Here is a 12,047-nt window from a genome sequence, read left to right on the forward strand (position 1 = left end):
TCTGGATCCAAAGTGGTTGTTGCAGACCCTGCCATCGTGTCTACATCCCTGAGAGTGGGAAGGAGGAAAAGGCAAAGGGAGCCATGCTCATTCTTTTTAAAGGTACCACCCAGCAGTGTCGCAAACCACCTTGCCCCCACTCTGAGGGCCAGACACAGCCATGGGGTCGTCATTCCTTGCAGCAGATGAGGCTGAGAAATGGGCGGTCTTAGGCCCAGTGAAGCGGAGGCATTCTACCATTTAAGGAAGGAAGGGATGGATATTGGTGGCAACTATAGGAAGAAAATTTATGTTCAAACCCTAAACTTGAAGTGATGTGAGTGATATTCCAACCACTTTCTTAGGTATAGACCACGTGGGTAGAGAGTACATGGAAGGTGAACTAATGACCCCTAAAGATGTCCACATTCCAATCCCCAGCAACTGTGACCCAGAAACCGTGTGGGGGCCGAGCATAGACTTGGACCAGGCCCTTTCTGGAACCACCCTCCACCAAGCGCAGACTTGGCTTTCCCCACCATCAGCTAGGGATAGCGATATGTGACCAGATACATCCTGAGGATGCTGGGGCTCCCCAAGCTGCTCCTCTGCTCAAAGAAACAGACCTTCCCTATAGCTACCTGGGAGCTTTGAGAGCGTCCCATCTGCCACTGTACCAGTGCGCGACACATGGCTTCCGTTCTCCCATAGGATGGGCTCAGCCGTTCACAGTGGCTCACTCTCGGTGACTCCCCCAGACCTCCCAAAACCTCTCTCACTACCCCATCCCCCCCAGGAGGCTGGGGAGGAGGAGGCAGGCCTTGAGCCCAGTCCCCTGAGGCTCAGTTTCTCAGCTGTCCACACAGACCAATAGCCTATTTCCTGCCCCCAGGGACCAGTGAAGACGCAGAAAGATGATAGCAGATGGAGAATTCTGGAGACTGACTCCATGGAACACCTTCCCAGAGAGCCTGCCCCTCCACGGGTGGTCGCTGTGACTAAAGAGGAAACAGGCCACCAGACTATCCTACGTGAGCTCGGGAGCCCCCACCTCGCCTGGACATTCTGGAAGGTTCCACGGGTAAGGCAGGAGGGAAGCTGCAGCTGGAAGGGAGTGGGTGGTCAGCAGGCTGAGCCCGGAGAAGCCACCTTGTAGGTGGGAGTGGGTCAGAGTACTGGCTCAGCCCTGAGCCTCAGAGCCCACCTGGGCTGGCTTCACCTGATGGGTTCCTCACAAGCAGCCTACAGAGGCCCCTCAGCCTACAGTGGGGACCAAGGCCCTGGAGGGAGTAACTTGCCCAAGGGCCTGCAGCCAGGACCTGGTGGAGCCTTCCCATGCCAGCCCGTGCAAAGGCCCAGGGGTCTGTGGTGAGGGGAAAAGCATCAGGGCTGAGGAGAGTCTGCACAGGCAGACAGGGGCAAGTTGCAGGACCTGAGGGCACCCCCACCCCCCAGCCTGAAGGCCATAGGAGGCTGATGGGAAGCCAGAGGGTGCTCTGAGCAACAGACAAGGCAAGGGACAAAGCACCCTTCAGCCCCCGTGCCAGGAGCCCCTCCTTTCCCTGGTGATGTTCCCTCTGGCCTGCGGCAGTCTCCTTCTGCACAAACATTTGGAGCAGGGTGGGGACATTTCCTTCTGGAGATAATGTCTACGCAGGCCTTCCTGGAGGGAGGCCTTCACGAACAGCTGTGGATCTGGACGTGCCTCCCTGGGCCGGGACACGCTGGAATTTTTCTGATAAGTCAACCCCGAGACTATAACGATCCGAGGGGCTTAACCCACCTCGGTCTGCAAGGTGTTTACAGACAAAATGCAAATGACAGCCCGCAGCCTTTCCAAACAATGCACAATTCGAGGGGCTGCTTTGCTCCGCTGTTAGGGGGGCGTGCCCTTGAGTGGGGGGCCCATGACAGTGCCCTTCTCCCTTGGAGACAGAATGGAGCTAAAGTCCCTTTGCGAACCCTCTTTGCTCAGCAGTCAATTGGGGGAAAATTACAACGTCCAAGCTTACCTACCTCCCACCCTCAATTAAGAACAAAAATAGTTCTGGAAATCTCATGGGGAAAATGTGGTGTTTTTGTTTCTTGTTTTGTCTTGTTTTTACAGCTCTTGTGAGATTTAAATCGCACGCGACACAGTTCAGCTGTTTGAAGGGCACGACTCGATAGTCCAGGGCATATTCAGAGTGAAGCTATCGATATAGTCCGTTCTCGAACCTGTCATCACCCTGTACCCTCAGCCGTCCCTTTCAGTGTCCCGACCCCTAGCCCGGCGCCCCGCAGCCATGGATCTGCTTTCGGTATCTGTGGATTTGCGCATTCCAGACTCTGCGTAGAAAGGGAGGCCTGGGCTTTGTGACCCAGTAAGCTTCCAGCAGGAGGAAGCTGCTGTGTGGTGGGGGCATCCCGAGGCAGGTTTCCGTGGGGACTTAGGTGGATGTCTCCTTACACACAGAATGCCTCGGTCATACGGGAAATCCATTTCACCGTGGTAACAGCCGGATGGGAAAACACAGGTGTTTCCAACATACATCACCTGTTTATTAAGAAGATTCATGGACACCTGTTAAGTGTCGGCTCAGAGCCGGGGGTCCCGGAAATTATCTTAGTTTATCCTCCCAGCCGGCTTATTTGGCAGTGGGTACTGTTATTGGCCTCCCTGTTCAGGGACAGGAACAGATGAATCAGAGAGGTTGAGTCACCCAGCGGCGTGGCCCAGCTTGTAAGCACAGAGCAGGGATTTGAACCGTCGCTTCCTGAAGCCTCCCGAAGGGCAGTCTCTGTTCGTTCCGGCACCCGGAAAAGGCTCCGTGGCTCCTTTTTACTCCTTTTTGGCCGTGTTCATCGTGGAGAACCGGAACCCTGCGGCCGCTGTCTCCCTCCTTCTCCTGGAAATTGTTTGGGCTGAGTCCCAATGCTTGTGTGACCGTCCCTGACTCACCTCTCCATTACCAGGCCCGCCACGGGCTCCCCTGCTCTAGACCAACCCCGTAGCGCCCTGCCTCCCGCTGCGTTCTTCCTTTTCTTTCCCAAGGCCACATCGATGTATGTCTGCAAAGAAAGCGCTTCCCACCTTGAGAAGGTCTACAGTCCTGGGCTGGTCCACAGGAAGCTTCCTTGAATCACAAGGGAGGTGCTTCAGACCTTTCTGGACCCCCCGCCCAGCGTGCTATGGGGGGGGATGCGCTAATGAGACACACGCGCTTCTGGGAGGTGGAAGGGGGGCTGCCTAGACGGGGGTCGGGCTCCGGGAGGAGGTTTGCCATTTAGGGAGTATTCGCTGGGACCCCTGGGTTTAGATCTATAAATTGATCCCTGGTGCTCTGCTGCCCCCTGGTGGTGGGCAATTCTGCACCCCCTCCTTTGGGAGGTGCCCCCTGACTGCAGACTGACGCAGGCAACCTGCTCCAAGGGCCCCCAGGCCAGCCTCCTCATAACTGCTTTCTCTTGGTAACCGATCTGCTATCAGTCATTTGTACTTTAGTAAGAGTAAGTTCAAGTTCTAGACTGTCCTCTCCAGGGAGATTTCTCCCTAACCCCAGAGCTCATCACGGAAGGGCAGGAAGGCTCCCCCTTGGCTTTGTTTCGTGGGCTGGAGAAGGAAGGGGCAGGGGTGTCTTTCCAGACCCCTGGAGAGCAACTGTCTCCTCTGAGCCTGGAATGTGGGGGAACCTGGCCGAGGTCCTGCCTCCAGCTTCCCTGGGCTCCTGACCTGGACGTGTGGGGCTGTGCCTTTGCAGCTGCTGGGTAAGACACTAACCTCTGATTCCGAGCACTTACCCGTGCTCAGCTTCCTGCTGTATCTTCCCATGCGGCCCTCCGAGGTCAGAGTTGCCGCTAATCCTTATCTCATGACATGGCGGTGTGGGTGCAGACAGGCTAGGAGGCCCGCTCCCTTGCACCTGGCAAGCTGAAGGGTCAGGAAGGTGTCCAAGGAGATGGGCCTGTGACCCGCTGGCTCTAGAAGGCTACAGACCTCAGAAGAGACAAGGCCGAAGATGGCGGAGGTGGGCCTCGTGTCAAGGGCACCTGAAGTCGGGGATGCGATGAGCTCTCTCGTAGGGAGGGCGGACCCGACGAGGAGGGTGGGGACCCAGGGTCAGCTGTCGGCAGGGACAGGAGAGGAGAAGGAAGAGAGGCCTGGGAGGCAGGGAGACCATGAGAGTGGAGACGAGATGTGGACAGGCAGCCAGCAGCGGGAAGTCGGGGTCTTTAAGGAAAATCCTCTGTTGGATCAAGCATGTAGTCGGCTGTAGTCCTCAGCCCGGCCCAGCCCGGCCGAGTCAGGGCCCTGGGGCAGAGTGGAGGCTCTAACCCAGGGGTGGGACTGAGCTCAGGTGCCTTTCCTATTCTTCTGGCACCCAGGCACCCCCCCCCCCCGAGCCCATTTTAAACCAGGTTTCCAGAGATTCTGATGGACCTGGGAACCTATGGTCCCTGCCCGTGGCCGTGAGAATGACTTGAGTGTAGGTAGAAGGAAGCTCGTCACCACAGGGATTGGGAACGTGTCCAGGCAAAACAGGAGGGACACGGGTGGACTGTTCCAGCTGAGGGGAGGTCACCAGCATGCCTTCCTCAAGGCTGGTCTGTGCTGTGGGCCCAGATGTCCGGGGTCATGGGGACCCAGTTCCGCCCCGGGCACAGCTGCTCTGGGGAGGGCGGGGCACACACAGAGGCTTTGGGGGCCTGACGTGCGCACTCAGCATGCCCGGCCCCCCCACTGTCAGGCCGCTCCAGGGACTCCGGGGCCAGGAAAGTGTCCAGGGCCGACATCCCGGGAGCAGCTGGGAGGGTGGGCCCCCGGGCCATCTGGAAGCTTCCAGGCCTCAGGGAACACTTACGTAACTGGTTCAGAGGGGAAGTTTGGACGATGGGGTAGCTTGGAGTCAAGGACGAACGGAGTGTTCCACACAGTGGGCCAGGGGGCACTGGGGTGGCATCTCCAGTCCGGGCTTGGCAATGAGGACCTTCCCTTAGTCCTCAACCCCTCGACCCCCACGACGGACAGAAGCAATTTAAGCTCTGTGAGGGTGGGTATCTGTTTTGCTTTGTCCCCTATGGTGCTTAGCACGGGGCTTGGCACAACAGCAGCCACTTAGCACAGAGGCACACAGCAGGCACTCAGCACAGCAGCACACAGTAGGTACTCAGCACCAGGCATGGCACACAGCAGGCAGTTGGCACAGAGGCACACAGCAGGCACTCAGCACAGCGGCACACAATAGGTACTCAGCACCAGGCATGGCACACAGCAGGCGCTCAGCACAGGGCACGGCACTCAGCACAGAGGCACACAGCAGGCACTCAGCACAGCAGCACATAGTAGGAACTCAGCACCGGGCTCAGCACACAGCAGGCTCAGCACAGGGCATGGCACGTGGCGGGAGCTCAGCACGGGGCACGGCACACAGTAGGTGCTCAGCACGGGGTGCGGCACACAGCAGGTGCTCAGCACAGGGCGCGGCACACAGTAGGAGCTCAGCACAGGGCACGGCACACAGTAGGTGCTCAATGATGTGTGGGGGAGGCGCGTGCTCTTACCACCCCTGTCTCTCAGTCACGGTGGTCACCAGCACGGTCACTACTACCACCGGCGCTGCTCCTACTGCTCCCATCACTGCATCTCTCGGATGGTGACACTCATCCCTGCCAGGGCTCCTGTCTTCCTGTCACTGTGACAGCCGTTACTGGGCTGCCCTTCCCGCTGTTGCCAGCATCGATCTGCTTCCCACCGCCCCACTGCGTGACCACCACCGTCCCATCGACGCTGTCCATGCTGCTCCAGTCACTACGGGCTACTCCTGCGGTGTATTTGGGTTGTTACTGTCAGGATTCCTACTCCCCGTGTCATTGCTACAATCACTGCTCCACTCACCACGGGGGCAAGGCAGGCCTTCGTCCTCTCGGCTTCTTCCAGGAGGGACTGTCGCCTCTTGCTCCCGCTGGCTGAATTTGGGACTCCTGTGGGGGAACCCGGCTCACAGCCCTGCACCCCGAGAAGCAGGGGCCACTGGCATAGAGGCAGAAGGGGCCCTTTCTTGCTGTCTCGGGGCACAGCGTGGTCCCTCTCCCCAGAGCGCAGCGAGGGCTTCCCGAGAAGTTTCTCCAAGGTCATGGCACAGGCGCCAGGTCCCATCTCAAGCCCGCGCTTTCCAAGCAGCCCGGCAACCTCGTGTCCCTCCCCAGGCTTCTCAGTGGAGGCTTCCTCCAGCAGCTCTTCCGGCCCAGACCCTATCTCGGGGAGGAGGGAAACAAAACAGAGCTGTCTCCGGGCTTAGGAAGCCAGGCAGGGAATGTCTGTCGCTTCTCGAAAGGCCCAAGAGGTGCTGGAAAGTGTCCATGTCAAGCTGGGGTTGGCTCTGCGTGTTTCTTTGGGAGAAAGGGAGGACACGTAAGGAGGAAGTTAAAATGCTACATTTACTCTGGACTTCGGGAATTCAGAACGCGGTCTGCAGGCCTGGACTGCAGTTCTGGGGCAGAGAGCCCGTCCAGACAGGCTCTGCACCGTGGGGGCTGCACCTGGGGGACGGGGGCAAGGTGCCACCAGCAGCCCCTGCGTCCCTGCTCCCAGACCCCCCTCCCGGCTCCCACCAGCCAGTTGCTCTCAGGGGGGGACATGGACACACGACCTCCATCAGCAACACGGATCTCATGGAAAATACGTGTATTTCCATGTGGTTCTTCCCTAATCACAGTATGAGCGCACGATCGTCACAGACTGCTCGGGAGGCAGAGAAGGGTCAAAGAGGACGGTCGGCTGTTCACAGAGAACCCCTGTCACCGTTAGGGAAGTTGCTTTCCGTGTTCTTTCTCCGCAGCATCGAGGAAAACAGCGCTGCGCTTCAGCTCACGCCGCCTTTTTTAACTCACGAGGACAAAAGTTTTTTTCTCTCTCTCCCAACCTTGAGTTACTGGGGCTGACAGACAAGGCCATCTGTCCCGTTCAGCTAATTAAGCCAGACACGCCAGAGGTGGCTTTGACCCTGCTTCCTCCTCTCCCCAAACCTCACGGACCCCGAGTCCTGTCGCGCTGCCGCCCCAGTCTCTCTCAGGACACCCGCTTCTCCGCGCCTCCACACTGCCCGCCTGAGCTGCCTGCTGCTCGGCTCAGACAGGCAGGGATGAGCCTGGGAGATACTTGGCTGGCAGCCTCTCCCCTGGGCTGAGCGACGGCTGCCCACCTGGTCTCTGGCTTCCATTCCAGATCCAACCATCCACTTTCCACACCGTCTCGCAGGAACATGCTTTCAAATGCAGATCTGATCACGTCACCCCGCCCCCCCCCCCCCAAATTAAAGCTTCAATGGCTGTAGCTCATTGCTCCCGGGACCTAGACCAGACTCCTCCTCCAGGAGGCCTTCCTGTCTGTACGCACAAACGCTTCCCCTCCCCCACCCCGCCCTGTGGCATCACGTGCTGCCCCCCACCATGCTCATGCGTGTCTGTGGGCCCTGCCGTCTGTCCTCCCTCCGGTCATGGAGCCTCTGGGAACCACTCTTTCTGTCCAGAGAACACGCACCCTCGACACGCAGCCCGGATGGAACGGATGCCAGCGCTCTCAGCGCCGTCCACCAACAGTGAGGCCACGGCCGTAATCCACGGGCACAGGCGTGGCCGCGCCCTTCATCCTTGCCTCCCCGGGGGAATTCGGGATTAGTGATCACCCCACGACAGGCGATCACTCTCCTCGCCCACAAAATTTAGGTGTTTGCTGCCCTAAGTGCTGAGGATGGTATGATCGCCCCGATTTTTTTAACAGGGAGCTCGATCTGGCATGATTGGGAGGCTGTCCGGGGACACAGCTCAGCAGGCAGTGGAGACGAGACAGCGGTCCCCTGCATCCCGGCTGGGTGGGAGCGGGAGGGTATCCGGGTTCCAAAGGGAGCCCCAGAGGCTGTTCTCGCACCTGGCTTGGTTTAGAGAGACAGTGGTCTGTCCCATGACGGCAACACTGGCTGTCATTGTCAATGAGTGAGCTGCCTGGGAGTACACACACACACATACACGCACACAGCTGACTCCCCCTGGGGCCATTCTGGAAGACAGCTGCTGGGGTAGCCCAAGGCCACAGGTCCCGCCTAACAAGGACACAGCTGGACCCTTCCAGTGGCCAACCTCTATACCCCCGCTCCTCGGCTATCCTGTGGGGCTCGGTCACGGAGCCCCTGGGGCCAGTGCAGAAATGAGACAGGAAGAGGACACTGTGGGGGGAGTGGGGGGACACATGGAGAGTGTGAGGCCATCCCAAGCCGGGACCCATCGCTGCCCACACCTCAGGTTTCCTGCTGCAATGTGTTGAAAAGAAATTGGTTACAAGAGAAAATACTTCTCTTACCAAGTGGCAGGTGGTGAGGCTCGTTACTCTGGCTTTTGGCAAAGCAACAAGAGGAAAAACAAACCCACACAGTCTGGAAGGAAAGGAGGGGGCCGGACAGTAAGGTCTGGAGCTAGTTCCATCGCATCTGGGCCGCGAGGGGAGAGAATGACAAAGCGTGTGAGCCTCGAAATCTCGTGCTTCTGCTCGACAGCGCCACTGTCCTTGCGATGTTTGTCGAGCACCCAGCCGAGGCTCTGCACACTCCCAGCGTCCGGTCGAGAGATGAGACCGTGGAGCTTCAGCCTCACGATCTGGGGCTCACCCGCGGCAGAGCGGGGGCCCGGCCACACGCAGGTGCCCCGCCGGCTGGTCGACAACTGCCGTGCTCCCCTCGCCCAGGACGCCCGAGCAGCTTGGGCAGGGCGGACACCAGCATCCAGCAGGGAGGTTGAGGATGAAGCCCTGGTCCCAGTAGCCCCGCCGTGGACACTGGCGGGCTCCATCTCCCTGTAGTCGTCACCCCTCCGTCTTACAGGAAGGGCACGGCGGCGATCAGGTGTGAATCCCAGGGCTGCCCCATCCTAGCCCCGGCCCACGGGCGAGCCAGTTCCATGCTTGGAGCCTGTTTTCCCGCCTATTAAAATGGTTAATAGCGCCAATAGCACAGAGACGCTGGGAAATGCGGTTCCCCCACCCTCTCCCCCAGCTTCTCCTCTCCTTCTGCACCAACCATTCCCACCTCCCCAACTCCCACCCTGCCCCAGAGCGGCGGGTCCCCCTCAGCACCTGTGCCCCTGCCTTGGAACCGCCCTACCCTTGTCCTGTGTCTGGCGGTCCTCAGAGGGCAGGGGCCGGTCTGTCTCGTTGACCACGGGGCCACCAGGGGCAAGTCCGGTGCCCGGAACACAGGGGGCACACACTGGGGCTGGGGGGACGAGGCGAGGGTGTCTGGGGCACCTGCGGCCCCTCGGACGCTCTGAGCGACGGGCTGCCCACCTGGGCCTCGCGATGTCTGGCAGGCGGGCTGGGAAGGGACAGACGTGCCTCCCGGTTGGGGACGTCCGTACCCGAGCGAGAGGTCCACACCGCGCTTGGGACGACAGGGACTCGGTGCCTTCCTTGTTGCTGGGTTTGGCTATTCTATTCCGTAACTTCTTACTGTGGCATAATTTCAAACTTACAGGAAAGTTGCAAGAATAACGGAGGGAATTCCTGCATACCCTTCGCCCCGAGTCACCAGCTCTGAATTTCCCCCTTTGCTGTAGCACTTTCTGGGTGTGGGGGGGGGCACGTTTACTCCCATCCTCCGAGAGTCAAGTGCAGACACCAGCCCTCCCTGTCCGTAAATCCGTTAACTACAATAGCACCACGAACGTCGGGACCCCTCTTATGGGGACGGACGTCCGGCGGTCAGAGCACGACGGCGTCTTTGGTGTCCCGCCATGACGACGATCACCCAGCCCGCGGACTGGGTCGCCGTGCCCCGTGGCTCCGAGAAGCACCACACGGCTGTCCCCACCTCCGGGGTTTGGGGCCCAGTTGCCGGTGGTTACGCTGTCTCGCTCGTCCCCTTGATCTGGAACAGTCCCTCGGCCTGTCTTTGTCTTTCTCGACTTGACGATTCTGAAGAACATGTTTCTTGTTTTGACCCACGCGCTGGAAAGTAGGACAGCCATTCTGGGCCGACTTGGGAGGATTAAGAGCGTGATGAAGTTGTTGTCCCCACATCCGGGCAGCACGTGTGTCCTGTCATGTCATTCCGATGGGTGGAGGGTGGCGTGGCCTTGCGGAGAGGGGCACACTCCTCACCTGACTGCTCCAGGCTGTGTGACCTGGGGTAAGTCGCCTACCCTCTCTGTGCCTATGTCTCCTGATGTGTGAAATGGAGATTAAGACGGTACCCACGTCTTGGGATCGCCACCAGGACTGACGTGTTCGCCTGTGTGAGGAGCCGGGAGCAGCGCCCAGCACGGGCACGTGAGCCGGGAGCTTTCTGGAACACGCCGTCTGTCTGGTTTCAGCCCCATGATCTTCAAGCCACAGCTGCCCCACACTTCCGCTGGGGACAGTCACCAGGGACATGTTCCCGCATCTCCTACTTCCTTCCCCCCAGCCGCGGGGCTCTCCCTTTACTCACACTCACCCACATGCACAGGCACGTGCCTGCACACCCCGGAAAGCAGACACGGGCTGAGCCGGCAGCCCCGTGCCCCGCCCTGCCCCGCCTGCCCGCTCACACACTCGTCAGGGTCTCCGGTGCTCCTTGTCACTCCACTGTCCCTAGGACTATTCGTGGATTCCCGTCATGTCAGCAACCACATCCGCTCGGCTTGGCTGTGATGAATTAGCAGCAAGCACGTGCCCACGGGCTGTCCTAAGCGCTTTCCACACACTCTCTCCACTGTATAAGGCAGGTTCTATTCCCGTCCTGTCCCCCGCCCCACGACCCCCCAGCGCAGATCAGGAAACAGGCACAGAGAGGTAAAGGTTAAGGAACGAGTCCAGGGTCACACAGCTGGGAGGGGCCACGCTGGGGCTCTAACCCATGGGCTACCAACTCTTTAGTTATCCCCCCTCTGATGATGCTGGGTGGAAAAGGTCCCCAGGAGGGAGGGTGCTAATGGCACAAGCCTGGGAAAGGGGCATAGCGTCCTTAGAAGGCAGCAGCACCGAGATTTGAGACAGGGAGGGAAACTGAGTCTCAGAGTGGTCTTGCGACATAGGGTAAGGCCCAGCTCCAGCACTGAGCCCTTGACAAGTCTCCAAGGCAGGGAGGTTCACCAGTGGGGCTCCAGCGCGGGTTGGTGGGAACCGAGCCTGAGCACACCCAACGAGGCAGGGGAGCACGGGGACACGGCGCAGGTGGTTTGGTCCCTGGCAAGCCCGGGTCACGCGGCCCTGGCCCCACCGCCACGTTCACGAAGGGCAACTGGGTCTCTGGGGAGCCTCAGCCATGATCTCAGTCCTGCACCTTGTCTGCATTTCCTAGGCCAAAGGATGAGACGCCGGTCTCAGCTTCCTCGGGGACGAGTGGGCAGGGGGCTGTCACGAGACGGGAGCTGGTGGGTTGACAGGCTCGACTCAGTGGAGAGCACCAAACAGGCCCTTTGTTCGGATGTGCGCCGCGTGAGCTCCCTTCCGCCCGCGAGCAGGGAGGCCCTGGGAAGGAGAGGACGGAGAGGGAAGGTGGTCTGCTTCCAATTAAGCTGTTTATACGCGTCCTTGTCCAGCGACAAATGGCTGCAGTGACGGAGAATCGTGGTTTCAATTTTCCGTTTGGGATCAGACGTCTCGTGGCGCTGCCAGGCTGCTCCGGAAGTGGGCAGGTCATCCCAGCGGCTCGGGAGCCAGGGAAGGTGGCTCTTGACCGCTGAGCCTGCTACAGGCCCGGTCTGGGTCCGCCAGGGGTGGAGGTTGGTCCCCGCAGATCTCGGCCTGGGGCCGCCCCGGGACCTTCTGGCTGTCTGCGCACTCCCGGGCCCCCCTCCTCTGCCGCACGACAAGACCACCCTATTTTCCGGGCAAACCAGGCTAACACACGTCCGCGCCCGTCAGCAAATGCTTCCTTCCCGGTTGACCCATTTGGCCAGCAGGGGCTGTTTCCAGGCCATCCCGAACAGGGAGGGGTGCAGCGGTGCGGGTGGACGGAAGGGTGGCTGGGCTCCCAGTAATTTCCATCTTGATTTTCAAAGTCCCACAGAAGGCGAAGATGCGCCTGGAAGGAAGCTTGACAAGGAGGCGCTCCACAGGG

This window comes from Lontra canadensis, unplaced genomic scaffold (assembly GCF_010015895.1).
Source record: "Lontra canadensis isolate GAN:19392208 unplaced genomic scaffold, GSC_riverotter_1.0 scaffold8, whole genome shotgun sequence".
NCBI lineage: Eukaryota > Metazoa > Chordata > Mammalia > Carnivora > Mustelidae > Lontra > Lontra canadensis.